At 36.6% G+C, this 18,302-nt stretch overlaps 1 protein-coding gene and 1 long non-coding RNA gene across 2 annotated transcripts in view; one reads left to right on the top strand and one right to left on the bottom strand.

Moving 5' to 3' along the window:
- The window catches only part of LOC125652162 (myoglobin-like), a 67,063-nt gene extending 65,253 nt beyond the window's left edge, over positions 1–1,810 (bottom strand). Inside the window, exon 1 of the mRNA XM_048881156.2 lies at positions 1,037–1,810. The gene's annotated coding sequence lies outside the window, so the exon portion shown is untranslated. The remainder of the gene's footprint in view (positions 1–1,036) is intronic.
- LOC130054480 (uncharacterized) overlaps positions 1–17,652 on the top strand; it is a 38,957-nt gene extending 21,305 nt beyond the window's left edge. Inside the window, exon 2 of the long non-coding RNA XR_008802788.1 lies at positions 17,341–17,652. This is a non-coding gene — a long non-coding RNA (uncharacterized LOC130054480). The remainder of the gene's footprint in view (positions 1–17,340) is intronic.
- The last annotated feature ends 650 nt before the right edge of the window (positions 17,653–18,302 follow it).

Genomic DNA, 18,302 nt, shown 5'->3' with positions numbered 1-18,302 from the left:
AATACAGGTGTTCAAGGCGCACAGTTACGGGGTATTTATAATTTGAATGATGCATGCCCAACATTGTGGCTGGGGCGGTTTCAGTAGTACATACTCCTTAATATTTTTCTACTATTTAATTAATTAAGAGAAAGTCTTCAGACGCGAAGTGTATTTTTTGGAGTTTTCTAACTCGTAAAAGTGTACTTATCTATAATCTAAAACATTATAAAAGGGAAGTATTGAAGAAGCACACAAAACATATTGGACCAGATTATTCCCAGTCTTGCACTGTATATATCTAGTCAAGTTAAATAACCATCGGTGACAATCGCCTACTCTATCACTTGATTCATACAGAGACATGTTACACAACATCAGTTCCTTCAGAGAAACTGAACGGTGATGAAATATATAGACATATAAAAACTTTTCAAATCAGAAAAATATAGACATGTTACATATCATCAATTCCTTCAGAGAAACTGAACGGTGATGAAATATATAGACATATAAAAACTTTTCAAATCAGAAAAATATAGACATGTTACATATCATCAATTCCTTCAGAGAAACTGAACGGTGATGAAATATATAGACATATAAAAACTTTTCAAATCAGAAAAATATAGACATGTTACATATCATCAATTCCTTCAGAGAAACCGAACGGTGATGGAATATTATATAGACATAAAAAACTTTTGAAATCAGGTCGGTACGGTATCCGTTGTTTTAGATTTGTGTTCGGTTAAATCATTTGTAATCAGTGCAATTGTCATTAAACTTAGTCTTGATAGGAGGACTAACGGAACTAAACTCAGTCAATCAAATTACGCCCCGCCAATTTGCACGAACTAGTAAAATGTTGACTGGATACATGCAGAATGCCCTTCACCGAGGGCGTATTTTTAAAACTGAGGGCTTATTTTAAAACGACCCTCATATGAATGGACTGACAGTACTTTAACTCCGATATTTACATTTACACCTACACAGTACCAAAATCTTTACATGGTCATTAAACTAGTAAATGTCTATTATATTAGCAACCTACCTTGTACGCTGGGGTTTAATGTCCAGAATAAAACATTGCTTTCTCACGATTATGAAGTCTTCAATGTAAACATCGGGCTCACACCTGCTTTATGTTTGTATGCGGGGTTCTTTCAGCCCGGAAACTCGTGGAGTTAGCTCTGCCCTAACCTTCTATCGATCATATTTACGTTTAACTTGCAATTGGACATGTACCGCCTACGTTGAAAACCTGTATTTGTTATATATATTACACATATTTGTGACCCAACATTTTACCATGAAATTAATAATCTGACTATCTCTTTGTATGTATTCCAATCAGAAACGCACGGGGCATGTTTACTTAACCTCTTGCCCAGGTTGTGGAATATGTGATATAGCGTATCCCTGGTAATTAGCCATCTTACAGTGTTCTTGACAATATCTTCAAGTTCCAGACACTTCAACATCATTTCTGCGATCACCCTGATCGATCATTTTCGAATGACTTATCAATTGCAAAGGGCTGCTAACTAGCCGAGACTGTAAACACGCGTTTTCATTAAAATCTCTTCATTTATTCACATCTCGTCTGCTCATTCCGCTTTATTGTATGTAACATTTAATCAAATGTTTTATATCACCCTAAGTAGATACGTTCAACGTCAAACATCAAGGATTCCAAATCTGAGCGATCTCATTAAATGATCGACGCCAGGTGTAAATGCATATAGACAGGTACAGAAAGTGCGAGCCTGCATACAGCATCCACCAAACAAATTCTTAACCACACGCTCCTAGATTTTCTATAAGCACCGTGATATCTATTGTGTTGCTATTTACCTTCCACTTTGTGGAATATAAATGTGGACTTAGTTACTCAATTTTGATATCCTTCTATCAAAAATCATTTCATGACATTTAACGATTGGTTTTCTCAATTTATTTCCAAATTCGGTATTGTTGTTGAAATCAATTTTTCATCTTCTATCGCGCGACGGACAATGCCTCCTGAATATTTCTGTTTATTTTCACTCGGCTACCTTTGTATTCTATAAATATTTCATGTATGAAATGTTAATAATTGCTTTGCCAATCTGGACAATGCAGCGAGGACTTGCGCAATCTTGGGTATTGCATCATAGAATAATGTACATCTCTTAATACACACCACGGCACGATAGTGCGTGTTATTTTGGGTAATTTAAGATGATTAAGTCAACTAGTATCATTTTGAATACTTTTCAGAAAGTACATGACCAAACTTTCGCAAATATTGTGATTTTCGCGGTCACAGTTGGCCGCATGGGGCATTTTAAAAAAAAAATCATCTTTACTCTAAAACGTGTAGCAGACGAACTGAGTGCATATTTATAATGAGCACTGTAGGCCTCTATGGGAAGTGTAGGATTCAAGAACAAGGGTAAATAGTTCCGGCCCCAGGGTTGGGCTAAAATACATGTAGGTCATATAGACAAAATGTTCTCTATCTCTCAAAATATTCTTTACTCCTGAACGGGAAGTAACCAAACTATGACACCGTTGTATTGAATATGGATGCATCTACCAAAATGACCTCAGGATTAGTAGACAGGGCGGGACTGAGGATGGATGTTGACGGCAAATTAACGATTCAACTTTATGACAAACGGGATGATTACAGCTTCTCCATCGTCAACTTCCCATATTTATGTAGCAATATTCTATTATCACCTGCATATGGTGTTTAAACTTGTATCTCTCAATTAATTCGATGCAGAAGAGCTTGTTCTGCGTATGATCAGGTTGTTTTTTTTTTTAAATTGAGGCAGGCTACAGACAAACAAGTTGATATTACAAGGGTTTAAACAGTCTCGTTTAAAATCAGCACTTCATTTGCAAATCATATGGTCGTCATAATGATCTAGTTTGTCAATATGTACAACCTGTCATTGGGACATATGCTGTCTGACTTGTTTCATACCGATTGTTAGACTGTTCTTGGTACACTGATTGTTTTTTACTACGGATTACTCCGTTTTTCTTATCAAGACATAGGCTCATGGCCGGTGTGACAGGCACCTGATCCCACCTATGGTATATCCAGGGATCCGTGTTTGCCCAACTCTCTATTTTGTATTTCTTATAGGAGTTATGAGATTAATCACTGTTCGTTATCTTCACCTTTGCATAGATAAAATACATTCCATCTTTCAAAATCGTCTTCCTCACTTCTGAACATGTAGCAGAGAAACTGACATAGTGATGAAAATAGATGTGAAAATTTACCAGTGGGTAAGGAATTCAGGTCCTAGGAAGGAGCAATATTGATAATGATTATGCTGAACATTGGATTTACATGTTATAATAGGCTCAAGGTTTGATTCTCAATGCCGGCGCCAAGTCTAACTGAAGACGTTAACATTGGTAGTGATTTTTCCTTTGCCAATTAGAATGAAGATATTTTTAAAGTCTTTGTTTGCTCTAACTATGATGAAATTTTACCTCTAGTCATGGAATCTGATAAGGATTCTTTTATAAATATATTTAGTAGCAATTTTTGTTATTGAATTATGATTTGCTTATTAGGTCACCTGAATTCATTCAGGTGACCTATTGCTATCTGTTTTTGTCCGTCGTCGTTCGTCGTGCGTTAACATTTGAACATTTTCAGCTTCTTCTCTGAAACCCCATAACCAATTTTGGCATATAGCATCTGTGGGTGGAGGGGAACAAAAATTGTGAAATTCGTGGTCCCTGCCCCCCTGGGGCCTGAGGGGTGGGGCAAAAACCATCAAAATGAGTGTAATTTTAAAAAATCTTCTTCTTTACTCCTGGACATCAAGAAGTCAAACTGTGGGCATAATTATAATGAGCGTTGAACCCTCTACCAAAATTGTGAAATTCATGGCCCCTGGGGCAGGGGTTCTTGTGTTAGGGTGGGGCTCTATTGGTCATATAGTGAAAATGTAGAAATTCTTTGAAAATCTTCTGTCTCTGGGTATTAAGTAGACAAACTAATAGCATGGTAATGATGAGCAAGGATGCCTCTTTATACCCCCCGTAACAAGTTGTGGGGGGGGGGGTATACTGGAATCGGGTTGTCCGTCCGTCCGTCCGTCTGTAGACGCAATGGTTTCCGGGCTCCAAAGCATTATCCTTTCCACCTACCATCACCATATCATATATATGGACTACCCATGGGATGAAGATGTTCCCTATCGATTTTGGGGTCCAAAGGTCAAGCACACTGGACATCGAAGTAGCAATATGGTTTCCGGGCTCTAAAGTGTTATCCTTTCCACCTACAGTCGTCATATCATATATATGGACTACCCATAGGATGAAGATGTTCCCTATCGATTTTGGGGTCAAAAGGTCAAAGGTCAAGCGCACTGGACATTGAAGTAGCAATATGGTTTCCGGGCTCTAAAGCGTTATCCTTTCCACCTACAGTCACCATATTATATATATATGGACTACCCATGGGATGAAGATGATCCCTATCGATTTTTGGGTCAAAAGGTCAAAGGTCATGCGCGCTGGACATTGAAGTAGCATTATGGTTTCCGGCCTCTAAAGCGTTATCCTTTCCACCTACAGTCACCATATCATACATATGGACTACCCATGGGATGAAGATGTTCCCTATCGATTTTAGGGTCAAAAGGTCAAAGGTCATGCGCACTGGACATCGAAGTAGCAACACTCAGAAAAGAGGTAGTTTATACCTATTACCAACACCCTTTGGGAGATTGGGGTAAGCGGGGGGGGGTATTCTTAGTGAGCATTGCTCACAGTACCTCTTGTTAAAAATTGTGAAATTCATGGCCCCTGGATCGGGGGTTCTGGTGCTAGGGTGGGACTCTATAAGTCATATAGTGAAAATGCATTATTTCTTTGAAAATCTTCTCTGTCCTTGGGTATTAAGTAGACAAACCAATAGCATGGTTATGATGAGCAAGGATGCCTCTTTCAAAATTGTGAAATTCATGGCCCCTGGGTAAGGGGTTCTGGTATTAGGGTGGGGCCCTATTGATCATATAGTGAAAATGCATTTTATTTCTTTGAAAATCTTCTCCTCTGCTGCTGGGTATTAAGTAGACAAACTAATAGTATGATAATGATGATCAAGGATGCTTCTTTCAAAACTGAAATTTATGGCCCCTGGGTCAGGGGTTCTGGTGCAAAGGCGGGGCTGACCACATAGCTATTCAATGTTTCTTCCATCCAAAAGTAAAATTCTTATATTTAAACACAAACCTAATTCAAACATTGGAAGGTTGTTACATGATACTCAGGTGACCTATAAGGCCCCTGGGCCTCTTGTGTACTCTTTCAGATGGCTGTTATGAATCTGGCGTGTTCAATTTAGGAACCTTAAATACCTCAAAGATCGATTTAAAATAAAACCAGCTCTACTGACTTGTGTGGTTTTTAAAATGTTTTTATAGAAACATATGGATATTTTTCTACAAAGGATATAATCTAAATGACGTTATGTTTTTGCCTCTTGTGCAAACATTACTGCAAATATTATTCTATAGATCAGTGTTTTTGTTCCATGCACATTTATATCGCATCAATCATTTGTATGGGGAATGATAATTTTTATGCTTATTTCTAAATGTTATCATCAACATAGGAAAGTTTTAGACATGTATATCGTATCGAAACTATTCATTTGGTAGAAGAAAATATTGTGTCTCTTATTGAGGGCAAGCTTTTTAAATAGTTGTTTACTAAATTCAAATTTCATCAAGTCACAATTTCAGTTCCCTTTTTCGTATTTTTCTTTGAAAATATTAAGCAATTTAAGTTGTTTTCGGGTTCTTTTTTAGCCAAAAGGATATCATCTTTGGAAACAAACCCACATTGAATTTTTTCTGGATCTTTCCCAGTTTTATGAAATACATACTATTATACACGTGTGTATGTACCTGCTTATTCATTGATTGATTTTTATATTGTTTAACATCCCACTTGAGAATGTCTCATATGGAGACGTCACCAAGACCGGTGAAGGGCTGCAAAATTTAGGCCTATGCTCGACACTTACGGCCTTTGAGCAGGGAGGGATCTTTATCGTGCTGTGACAAAGAGCCTCTTACGACAAGTATGGGGTACTGAGGACCTATTCTAAGCCGGGTCCTCACGGGACAAGATGTAAGACGACATATTGCATACCTACAACGCGGTGGAATTAAATTAAAACGTTCGTTATGTTCGTTTGTTATACGTCCCGTCGAGAATTTTTCACTCATGTTGAGACATCACCAGTTTTAGGTAAAGTAACACATGTCTAGACCTATGCTACATCTATGCTTAGTGCCCAGGGTGGTGACAGTGGAGGGTTCACTAACGCGCCAACGCCTGACGCGACCTCTGTTGTTAAGGTCACATTGGAAAGACCCCGTGATTTTCGCTTTAAAATGCCGAGCGTTTGGCGAAGAAGCAATCTGTACCTATATTAAGGTATTCAATGTCTAACGAAAGGAGATTGAACAATTTTGAAGGATTTAAATCAAAATCTATGTATATTGTTAAATATAATGAAAGTGAAGTAGATGAAATTCACATGACTGGTAAATGATTAGAAGCTGACCTTTTTGCACTTAAGACTTTTTTGAAGAGTTATCTGCCCTTTGTAAAACTAAGAAAAATATAATTTTATAAAAATGTGTGTGGTAAATGATTTTTATTTTGCAAACCCTTCAAAATGATACGTAACCATGAATACAAAAAAAAAAAAAACACCATCCATTTACTAGATATGAAATAAGGTCGTTATACATTGAATATCTTAATAAATGTATCTCTTAGGATTGACGCGACCATGGCACGAACGAGGCTCAAACTCGCACCTCCCGGTTACGACGCGAACGCTCTACCACTAAGTCACTGTGACCGCCCACATGCCACGACATAATAACATCGTATTTCCTTTGAAATATAACCATTTAACCTTATACATGTATTAACATCATTTAAATTAAAACTAATAATTTGTATGTGGAGTGTTTACTGTTCCCGCGGATACAGTAGATATTTAGAGGCGATGGATGTGTAACATTCGGCGTAATGTGCTTATTAATTGTAGTGTACACAAATGCAAGATACCTTGACTGTATTTGAATATTTTTACACACAGGTCATAACATACATGTATGGATGGATTTAAGTTAATAAGCAATAAATTGCTCAATAGAAATACTTGTACATAGGTAATGCATGAATAAGTTATTAGACCACATGTTGTAAATACATGTACACATCTGTGAACGATAAATCTGTACAACAGAGCTAGGTTTGTTGTTTCACGTCCATTTGATATTTTCTTCACTAAAATAAAGACGTCACCAGCCTTAAATGCTCATGAAGTGCCATGTATTGTTACCTATGCATGGTGCAGACGGTCGTAGCAGTGACGTAATCTATCTATAATCAGATAACTGTTACACCGTCTTCGTTGTAGCAGTGAAGACCTGATTTTAATTACATTAAGCAGTGAAGGTTCTTTATCATGCTAACACCTACATGTACCGTGACCTCTATTTTCAAGGTCACATCCGAATGACCTATGACGTTAAAGATAACCCCTGACCTCGGGGTTCCTCATTTATAACAAACAATAAACTCTTGTTATACTTAGTATGTATTGAAATCTAATAAAAAAAATTCCGACCATTCAATATATATTAATAGTTTGAAGTATGGGGAAACATTTTGAAAGTTTAGAGTGAATAACTAAACCGAGTACTGCAAAGACAACCCCATCCTCTCCCAAAGAAAACACGAACAAAACCACAAAAAGCAAATTTAAAAGAACAAAACAATCGTTAGAGTGTGAAATAATGAAAGATAATGTTCTTGATTAAGTAAAGGGCTTCTTTACACGAATGTATAGGCGTAAGATGCGAACTAACAGGTTTACTAAACATTTGTGAGTTCTACGCGTTTACCAGCAACATGTAGTCCTTGTGGCTTGATGGCACGCACACAAAAAAGACTTGACCTCGGATAATATTAACCCTAGATAAACAAATCAAACACAAGCCAAAGAAATGAATGAGCTAATTCCTATATTACTCTATAACTCTGTTACAAGGCGAAGGAATCATTTGCTAGCATCACATGGAGAAATAAATCCGACTTATTCTTCCTTACCTGTGTATCGAACAACACTTTAATGAAAATTTTAAAAGTTGCTACAGATTTTTCTTCATCAGTGTAGACAGTAATTTAACTCAGTTGTGAGCGTGACGTTAGACGTAAACGATGAGTATGAAGTGTTCGAAGTCCTCCAGCACGCGGACATAAAATGGGGAAAGCCACAGTAATGGCCCACGCTGGAGATTATCTGATCGGAGGCTACCATCTCGATATCAGAATTCACGTATAAACTGATGAAACAGTTGTAAGAAGATCCAAACTGCAAACAATTTCAACTTTCTCGTTGTGGATATTTGATGGCAGTGCTCCAGCGGTTCCGGTATCTGACGGTACATTTATCTCCATTAATACGATACTCCCGAGTCTGCAGCTCGTGATTAGAGCTTCTTAATAGTGGACTAATGCTGATTAATATGCTTCTCAAACTGGATTTGGAATCAGATAAATCATTTTATGGAGGTTATGATGACCTGTTTGAATTGTTTCACCGACACGCTTAACGTGTGGCCGTTTTCTCCATCTGTTGAATACAAACTCCACTCTTTGGGTTTAAGCTCAATTCGGTGAATTTAAATTCAAGAAAACAAAATTTAGAATAAGGCCTCAAAAATTCTTGTTCGGATTGTGTATTTTTCCTGTAATGGTGAGCTCTCAATACAACGAAATCAGTATATTTGATAGAGATGAACAGTGGCGGATTTTATGAAAGGGGATTTCAAACATAGTGACAAACAAAAAAAAGCTAAAAATAATTAAATCATTATGGAAAATTAATGGAATGAACTTTAGAGTTAAATGTATTATACTGGGGGTCCAGACGTAAGAGAATTTCGCGAGCTGTGAAAGTGATGGCAACCATTTTTTTTTTCTCTCCTCAAAATCTTTCAATGGCATAGGAATAGGGGTCCGTGTTTGCCCAACTATCTATTTTGTATTGCTTGTAGGAGTTATGAGATTGATCACTGTTCGTTATCTTCACCTTGCATTAATGACTAATAAAAACATTTATTTCATACAAAAGCAAGAAAACCCTAATAAAACTACATTAGATAACCGCTTTTAGTGTAAAGAAATATATAAGGAAGAATTATTGTCTTGCAAGACAATAATTATTTACTCACCAAATGCATACATTCATGTGCCTGCTTTGGGGTTAAAAAGTGTTTGAAATGATTTTAAAATACTAGTGTTATTACTGAAATATATAATATCGATCAATTTTCATTGAATTGAATTATTGGTGAAAAAATGACAGCTAATGCCAAAGGCGTGGGACGGGCCCTCTACTTCCGGTTGACAGGAGATGCTTACTCCTCCTAGGCACCTGATCCCACCTCTAGTATATCCAGGGGTCCGTGTTGGTCCAACTCTCTATTTTGTATTGCTTATAGGAGTTATAAGATTGATCACTGTTCGTTATCTTGGCCTTCTAAACCCGTCTATGGACAAGACAGTATTAATGAGCGATAATATTATTCAAAAAACCTGACACTTATCAAGCGAAAGTGTTTCAATAAAAAAATGGCATACAATGAAAAGTAAGATAACGGTGAACTCCAGTCATACAAGTAATGTGATAAATATACATCTTGCGACATTGTGTAAATGGTATCTTACATACATGTATGAATAAAAATTCCATTGATGAATCACTTTCCGATTTTCATTTGTAATCATTTCTACCAACCTCCAAAGAAATAATCCGCTGAAAACCAATTTCCCCAAAGAACTTTCATGATAGAGTTAGCTCTGTCTCTAGGGCCGTATTCTCTGTTCGTAGTACGCGTACTATTCATCGGATGATCGAATTGTCCCGATCTTTCAAGATGACGACAACTTCGGAAAAATGAAGAAGCTCAATTGTGTTGAACCTCGATTGTTTAATAGCAGTCGAAACTTTTCCTTCGAATCCCCATAATTCTTAATAACCAAAACATTGTTAAAATCCGATATTTCATCTTAAAATATCCCATTAAACCTCGCTGTCTTCATTCATAACTTGCAAATTTTAAAATCCTATACAAAGTAGGCAGATAAAATTTGATTGTGTGTCTAAGATTTTTGTTAAAGAGAATTACGATTATTTTCTAAGTTGTTGGCAAAATAATTCGTTCAAGTTGATTTCTTGTAGTTCAAAATTGCGAGTGTGTCATTATAAAAATAAGTTTCCATTGAGTGAACCGTCACCAGGAATTCAAAATAAAATTTTGAATTTCATATGCTTATAATATGTTTTGTCTGTTGGCAAATTTCAAATACTAATAAAGATTATAACCCCTGAGCCAGGGATTCAGGTCCTAGTGAATGAATATTACAGTGAAAACAACATCAACTTTTTATAATATATTTCATGCAGAACAGCGCTAGCGACTGGCTGCATAGGAGGTATGAACATTGTACTTAAATGTAAAATCCTGATTCCTTGAACTATTATGATTTCAGGCTACAGGGTGGGGCTATATACATATATAGATCATACAGACGGAGAGAAAAAACAATCTTTATAAATCTTTTGCTTTGCTCCTGAGAATCTGTAAACAAATAAATTTGGTGCATGCTATGTGTACAATTAAAACTCTTCTAACTAGAGGTTAGGTTGTATATTTATAGATTACTTATCGAACGCCTTTCATTACACACTACAGATATTAAGAATCTAGACCATAACTTTGTGATAAAGAAATATTAGAGGCTCATACTTGGCACGAAGGTGACTTACATGTATGACCAGAAGTCATTTGACCATGGTCAAGAACAAAAAACTTTAAAAATTGTATTGTTTACAGAAGGAGATACACGAGGAATTCATACTTTTTTTTATTTTTTATTTTTTTTTAATATAATTTATTCTTTTTCCATATTCACATAATCATCAGTAATAGTAATGAAGATACATATTAATCATTTTACACATTCTCACACTCTTTCACACTACTAGTTCAGCATTATTGGTTGAATACTTCTAATTCTAGGTTACTGATCAAAAATAATTTTCCAGTATTCCCAAAGTCTGTCAAATTTCAAAACTTCACATGATTTAATTGCTATAAATTTTTTAACTTTGTATTTGAAAGAAAGATAATGTATCAGCGCAGTAATATGAGGAATTTTGTTTTGTTTTGAACAATTGAAAACATTGTTTGGTATACAGAATTATGAAATTAACAACTTTATTACACAAACTGAGAGGCGTTTCACCAAAAATAACATTACTGACATTGAAACCAATTCTTTTTGATGTTTTTTTTCTGAATTCATACTTGATAGAAGTATATTTTATAAAGACACAATGCCATCACCCTAATTATAAATCTCAGGAAAAAGGTCAAGTTACCAATTAAAAGAATTTAGAAGTATTTTGTCAGGGTTGAACATTACATTATGAAATAAACATCACACGCGCCATATTGATGGGCGTATGGTTCGTCATGGAATTTTTGAAAGACGTCGTTTGAGCGTTTGAAATAGACGCGGTCTGGAGTATGTTACAGCGATATGTTGAATGAAAGCGATTATGAAAGTGGGCAGCCTGGCAGATATATTGGTGCATACATGTATCGTAAATACCACAGATAGTGATGTTTCGAACTTGTTAACTTTGAATTAATTTTACCATTTTGATATTAATCTTGTCACATGTCTACCATCTTCGCTAGCCAAGAGTTTACGATCCGCTTCTCTAAACCCGTGGCAGATTTAGTGCGATTTTCATAGCCTCAACTTTCACTATATGACTGGACGCAGGGAAAGTCCACAGCTCAATCAGAGAACGTGTTACGTTAGATCACGTGCAAAACAAAGGAATTTAAATACCTACAACTGTCACTTGGCCGTGTATCAAATACATATCCAAACCAATGATGCCACGTGCGCAGTTCAGACTCGTATCTGCGTAAAGAAGAGCATTTATTTACTACAGTACCGTGCCATAAGTTTAATATCAAACATTTCCCAGATTTAGACAGTTGTGTCAGAGCTATTTTCGTCAATTTGGAATTCACCTCACACACGTGGGGTTATTTTTAGACGTAGACTCAACGACTGCATGTATTTCATGGGTTCACACATGTTTATTTTCTAAATAATATTCTCCCTGATTTCTTTTTCAAGTATGCAATTAAGCAATAGTTAAATTTATTATTGATATTTTGAATGATTTGCATACCACGTTACTCTCTGAGCGCAGCCATTACTAAACATCGAGCGTTCTGAACAACTTTTAAACAGTAGCTGAAACACGCATTTTCATTGAATAAGCATGATGTAATCCAAACAGGGTTGTTTTCTCCATCCGCTAGAGGGTGCCACTCAAAGCTACGAAAATTGCACTAAATCTGCCAAGGGTTTGTAGAGAAGCGGAGCGGATCGTAAACCCTTGGCTAGCGAAGATGCATGTCTACTGCAACTAATATTTTTAAAAATCATTTGAATTTTTGTGCAGACTTGCTTTTTGATATACGTAACAAATATATGACATTCAGCTTTATGAAAAAGAGATGATAACAAACAATGATCAAATCCTATAAAGAATGCAGAATTGATAATACGTGTAGGTCAACATGGATCCTTGGAAACACCAGAGGTGGGATTAAGAGCCTTGGAGGAGTAAGTATCCCTTGTTGACCGGTCACACCATCGTGTCTTGATTAGTTAAACGGAGTAATCCGTATTAAAAATTAGTTTGGAAAGAACTGTTTAAGAATTACTCTCAGTTACATACCTTATTTATATAACAGAAGGATTTTTCCGGACTTTAATGCAGAAACATTTTGTAATGGAGAAAACAAATGAATGAACGTTACTTTTTATTACCTAAAACTAAAGCCATTCAGTTTGACAAATGCACTCATTGCATCAACACACAACTCCACCGTTTTTGGTATTGCACTCAGTACTCTGGTTTTGTTGTTGTATTCTACATCCCATTCAATGATAATTCAGTCATATAGTCACTAGCTAGCTGTCTGAATTGTAGCTTCCTGGGGGTAAATAAATGCCTGGTCAAGGCATAGGGCTCACGGCAGGTGTGACCGGTAGACAGGGGATGTTTACTCCTCCTAGGCGCCTGATCCCACCTCTGGTATATGCAGGGGTCCGTGTTTGCCCAACTCTGTACTTTGTATTCCTTATAGGAGTTATGAGATTCATCATTGTTCCTTATCTTCACCTTTCATGAACCAGAGAGCTACTTCACCACTTTCTAAAACTATCGATTTACTGCGCATGAGTGTGGTATTATATCGCCGTATTCTTGCTTGACCACCACAAAAATTTTATATAAAAATCCCAGACAATGGCAACACAATTTCCACTACACTTGTGAGCAAACGTGCCTTCAAACATTCAACAGAACCACAATCGAACCAAAAGCTATGACTTCATATGTTTGTTTTTTTTTATTATATTAATGTTATTATAAGACTTTTATTCCAATTCTTGATATGTTATAGCAGGGAAAATTCTACTGTGTTCCAGATTTCTCTGTATCTACACTTATGTACATTGTATAATTATTCCATCACGTAACATATACCATAACGATTTAGTAACGTACAATAGGAAAGGTAACGTCAAGTAATCTGAGACAACAAGAAGGTCACGTGCGTTAGAACCAGCGAATCAGAAACAGCGTACGGGCCATGAGTTGGAAGATTCCTTTCAAGAGGAGTCATATGGGCAAAGTTGCTTTGAATTCAAATTGTGTTAAGGTGTCAAGAGATAGAAACACTGTCCTTAACTGTGAACCTCTATATATTCGAACGAAAGGACGGATGTAGCGATTCCAGTATCCCTACCGATGTAAATACCTCCCCCATTATAAATTTCGTTTAGGGGAGGGATATGATAAGGAAAACCGGAAATATAAAATTAATGAATTGCTGATTGATTTACAAAATTATTCCGTTTACTTGTTGAAAACCGTTTAATGTCGCCCTACTAGTGAATACAAGCACACGTGTCCTTTACAACATGTAGCTGATAGCATTGTACAGGTGTACATGATAAGTGTTACAACATGTAGCTGATAGCATTGTACAGGTGTACATGATAAGTGTTACAACATGTAGCTGATAGCATTGTACAGGTGTACATGATAAGTGTTACAACATGTAGCTGATAGCATTGTACAGGTGTACATGATAAGTGTTACAACATGTAGCTGATAGCATTGTACAGGTGTACATGATAAGTGTTACAACATGCAGCTGATAGCATTGTACAGGTGTACATGATAAGTGTTACAACATGTAGCTGATAGCATTGTACAGGTGTACATGATAAGTGTTACAACATGTAGCTGATAGCATTGTACAGGTGTACATGATAAGTGTTACAACATGCAGCTGATAGCATTGTACAGGTGTACATGATAAGTGTTACAACATGTAGCTGATAGCATTGTACAGGTGTACATGATAAGTGTTACAACATGTAGCTGATAGCATTGTACAGGTGTACATGATAAGTCTTACAACATGTAGCTGATAGCATTGTACAGGTGTACATGATAAGTGTTACCTTTTACATCATTTATGTAAAACTTATACGGTACCAATTTTGATGCACCAGATGCGCATTTCGACAAATGTCTCTTCAGTTATGCTCAACCGAAATTATAGCCCAACCAAGTGATGCTCAACCGATAATATATATCATATATGTGTACATGCACACACTTAAACAAAGATGATTGCAGAAAAATAAATCATGAAGATGGAAGGCTTCATGAATCCCTTAGATTACAATTACAGTTCACCATTCCCAATTTTACATATCCTGCGCCTTCAAAGTACTGGCAACTCATGCTTGAAATAGCTTCAAACTGTACTCAAGTGATCAATAAAATGCACATGCATCCTTTTGTTATAATTTGAAAGTCAGTGCAGCCACAGTGTACGAAATCATTGACAACGAAGGCTCGAAGTGAACACTACATTATTGTCTTCAGATTTCAGACAGGATTGTATCGCAATGTGTCAAGAAGATAACATTTCCGCTGCGGTTAGGGAATTAGAGTATAGTGCGATAATATCTGGATATTGTAAATACAAACGCGCCTCTTGTCAATGATGCTCGATATGTTTTGTCGAGGTTGGTGTTAGACATTTCTTTCTTCCTCTAGATTTGTCATTCGTTATGCAAATTTGACAAATCGTGATTGAAAAACATTTGCAAATTGTAATTTACAAGTTATTTTAATCCCAATTGAGACCTTATGGAAAAAAACCTGGTTGTATAGACAAGACGTGAATTAATAATGTACAATTCTCCAAGATCACCCGAAAGTTAAAAACGTGAATACGCCTATGACAAAATGTAACGTAAATATGAATAGGTGAAGATAATGATTGATTGATTGAATATTCTTTTACGTCCCTCTCGAGAATATTTCACTCATATGGAGACGTCACCACTGTCGGTGAAGGGCTGCAAAATTTCGGCCTATGTTCGGCGATTACGGCCTTTGAGCAGGGAGGGATCTTTATCGTTCCACACCTGCTGTGACACGGGACCTCTATTTTTGCGGTCTTGTCCAAAGGACCGCCCCATTTAGTCGCCTAATACGACAAGCAAGGGGTACTGAGGACCAATTCTAACCCGGATCCCCACGGGATGTGACGATAATGAACAGTAATCAATCTCATAACTCATACAAAATTAAAACTAGGGCACCCACAGTGGAGATCGGGAGGGGTAAGCATCCCCTGTTGACCGATCTACCCGCCGTAAGCCCTATATCTTGATCAGGTGAATGGGGTATACAGGGGACTAGCCCCTTTCGCCCTTTCCACCCCTCCCTCCCCCTCAATAATGGTAAATTGCATTTCATTTGGACACTGGGGTGTATTGTATGCCGGTTTAACTTGCTTGCGCAACATTTATTATTTACTCAGGTGACCTATTGCAGTTGATTGTCGTCTGTCATTGTTCGTTAACAATTGAACATTTTTAACGCCTTCTTGATAACTACTATTCCAATTCTTTTCAAATATGGTATGAAGCATCTTTGGGACAAGGTGGAGATAAATTGTAACTTTGAGGACTCCTGCACCCATAGAGGTGGGGCAGAAACTTTCAAACACCAATTTTTAAACATCTTCTCTACAACCACACAAGTGTAAGAAAAACAAAATGCATTGTGATATAGAACAGGAAGGCCTCTGCCAAAATTATAAATTTCATGATCCCTGGGGTAGAGGTTCTGACTCCAGGGCGGGGCCAAACTTGATATATACAGTGTATATGTGCAAATATGTAAATAATGCTTTTGAAACTAAATGGATATTTAGAATGAGTATGTAGTCCTTTACCAAAATTGTAAATTTCATGATTCTAGGGAGTACGGGTTTGGTTTGAGGATGGAGCCAAATTATCATAGTGATTATTGTCTTTATCATTTGAAGGAGTTCTTTCAATTTACTGAAACAGTATGAAAACTAAATGCATATTTAGGTAAAGCAGAAAAGAATGTACAAAACATGGTGAATTTCGCAACCCCAGGGTTTTCACTTTAGGGTGGATTCAAATTTGTGATATCGTTTAATGATAATGCATATATATTATATTACTCTATGTAAAGCCTTTCATCGATGCTTACTCCTCCTAGGCACCTGATCCCACCTTTGGTGTGTCCAGGCCCCAGGATCATGTAACAAACTCAGACTTAAGTCAAAATTTCAATCACATGTAAAACATTCATTACTTTTGAAATGAAACTCTTAATTTGCATACACCAGAAATTCAATGAAACAATATTGAATAGCAATTTTATTTTGGAATGATCGACTTCTCAATCATTTCATCACAATATTCAGATTTTGACTTAAGCTTAAGATGTTTCATGATCCTGGGGCCTGGGGTCCGTGTTTGCCCAACTATCTGTTTTGTATTGCTTATAAGAGTTACGAGATTGATCACTGTTCGTTATCTTCACCTTTCATCAATATATGACTTTTGAGGGCATTGAAGTTTTAAGAACACATCTTGTTTTATACTAGCTTTTGCTGAATGCTAGAATTGAGCTTAGGTATTTTCAGAACAGGAAATTGTTTCTAGATTCCACAGCCCTTGGGACTAGTGATACTTTTAACTAGTACCCAGGTGACCCATAAGGCCTGTAGGCCTATCGTTTTATTCACACTCTTAAAATGGTTCAATGTTTTTGTATTTATTGAGTAGATTTTTTTTCAGATAATCATTAAAGCCGCAGTATGACCCGGTATGAAAAGTTCCATTGTCTACATGTACGACACATAAAATAGAACAAGGATCACATCACATGGTCACCGTTCAAGCGAGTAGAAATTCGGAGGATGAAACGCCCTAGCAAATTTTTAATACATTCTTCAAGATGTGTGAAATTTGTGTCGCCGAGAATATCTGCTGTCAATACACAGTTGATACATATAACTTTGTACAAGGACGTGCACACGTTCTGTAGTTGGTATTCGATTGGAATACAGGTTGCAAAAATTGGAAGGAAATAAAATATTGTAATAAAAATTGTAATTTAATGGGGATTTTTTCTGATCGGAAATTACTTTCTCTCTGTTAGTGTTAATTACATGCACAAATCATTGTTTATAGACAACTAACATGAACTTCAAATGAAGGGGTTTCAATTTCACTGCTGTCAGATTCACTCTCCTCTGTTTGCTCAACAAACTTCTGTCTACTTTCCAGATTACAAAGAATGACACTTTGATCAATGTTCACACTCTCTAGACGGACAAGTATATGTCCCTGTACCTAAACGGAGCTGTCTTTCTTCAATTCCGAAAAATAGCTATTTGAGACAAAAGGAATAAAGCTTTTGGAAAGCATCGTACTTTTCCATAAAATAAAACTTATAATCCCTGTAGAAGTTACACGATCCAAGATAGACGGAAAGCCTGATAAACGCAAAACACAACACGATAGGACGCTCGATAAAATAGGGCACATGTACGATACAATAGGATACATGCACGATACAATAGGATACATGCAGAATACAATAGGATACACGCACGATACAATAGGATACATGCACGATACAATAGAACACACGAAAGATACAATACGATACACGCACGATACAATAGGATACATGTACATGAACCATATAATAGGATACACGCATGATACAATAGGATGCACGCACGATACATTAG

The sequence above is a fragment of the Ostrea edulis genome, chromosome 5 (assembly GCF_947568905.1).
Source record: "Ostrea edulis chromosome 5, xbOstEdul1.1, whole genome shotgun sequence".
Taxonomy (NCBI): domain Eukaryota; kingdom Metazoa; phylum Mollusca; class Bivalvia; order Ostreida; family Ostreidae; genus Ostrea; species Ostrea edulis.
The sequence above is the reverse complement of the archived record's forward strand: the minus strand, read 5'-3'. Positions and strand labels throughout refer to the sequence as shown.